The sequence below is a fragment of the Acyrthosiphon pisum genome, chromosome A2, assembly GCF_005508785.2.
Source record: "Acyrthosiphon pisum isolate AL4f chromosome A2, pea_aphid_22Mar2018_4r6ur, whole genome shotgun sequence".
Classification (NCBI taxonomy): domain Eukaryota; kingdom Metazoa; phylum Arthropoda; class Insecta; order Hemiptera; family Aphididae; genus Acyrthosiphon; species Acyrthosiphon pisum.
Window position 1 is genome coordinate 108,287,606 of NC_042495.1, and position 1,573 is coordinate 108,289,178.

Below are 1,573 nucleotides of genomic sequence, written 5' to 3' on the forward strand. Positions count from 1 at the left end.
TATTGACAGGATATGGGGATTGCCCAATGCCACAAGTAGATATGCGAATATATGTATATGTACGCAACCTATAGACTAGGATGTGTTAACTGATAAACTATTAGTAATTCGCAGAAGAGATGACTTTCTGCACAACAACACAGATAATCAATTAGCTGTCAGCACATTATAACGAATACTCAGATTAGATAGGAATATTGCAAATGCGTAGGTTGAGTCGATGGTCACACGGACCACATCCGGTAGAGACAAGATAGCGAACCGATAGGCAGGGGGAGCAGGGACCCGAATATAAAAGGGAGCCTGAAACAGCCTGTATTCAGACGTGTCTACTCCAGAGCACAACAAGCACCTTCACGTCACTCTGTGTAGTAACTTGTCATTTGGACTAAATTACTGAAGAACGTTTAAATAAACTACAAAGTATCTTTCATCTGTCTACATTTATTTATAAACTATCCTGTCAACATCTTCATCATCAACACGAGCGGTCTCGCTTCCTGCAAAATCATAATATACTCGTAGTTAACGGCTATCAGAATATAACTCTGACCAGCTCCAACAACGAGAATATTACACTGGCGCAGTCGAGTACGGAACTTTCAAGGAGTTAGAAGCGAGTCAAGCAGTCAACGCGGCGGATTTCGACTTCTGGGGTCGAGGCGAGCAGTCAATTCAACGTCAGAGGTCCAGTTCCGGTGCAGCGGCTACTATCAACGTTTCAACTCCACGGAGGCAGCTCACACGAGTCACAGTCGAGGACCGATCACCCTTGACAACTCCGGAGAGAAAGAACAAGTCAGGCAAGCAGAGACAGACAAATAGACAGAATGGCCCAAGCAGTTGGAGCAACAGTATTGTGAGTTGACTAATTAAGTTGAATATAAAGATATTATAAATAAGATTAGAGCTTTTGGAGTGCACGTCTCACGTTGGTTTTTAAATTCTTAAAACCAGCGTTAAAATTTTAAATATTATTGGTGAAGGTGTAATATTTGAATAAAAATAAATAAAACAAGCTTGTTAGGGAAACATATGTAATTTTTGTAAAGGCAGCAGTAGACTGACCTAGGTATTATTTTTGTAATAGACAGTGATAGACTGATCTAGTTTTTTTTTATGATAGGTAGCGGAGGACTGACCTGGGAATATTTTTGGTAGACAGCGGTAGGCTGATCTAAGAGTTTTTATGGTAAATAGACAGCAAGGGACTGATCTAATGATATATAGTGATTATTGAGAATAAATAGTGATAGACAGTGGTATAGGCTGATTTAAAAATTGATGCACGCGCGTAGCAATTGAATAAATATATATTGAAATAATTGATGAATAATTTTTTAGTTGAAATATAAGTGAATAATTGATGAATAAATATTGAATTGAAATAAAGGTAATTGAATTGAAATAAAAGAATTAAATTGAATGATAAATAATTGTTGGAAGAGAATAAATTGATTGATAATAATAATTGTTGAAAGAGAAATAAGTTGATATATTGATGAAAATAGATTTTGTTTTGAGTGAAAATAGTTGACGTCAAATTTGAGAAAAAAAAAAAAAAAAAAAGTAA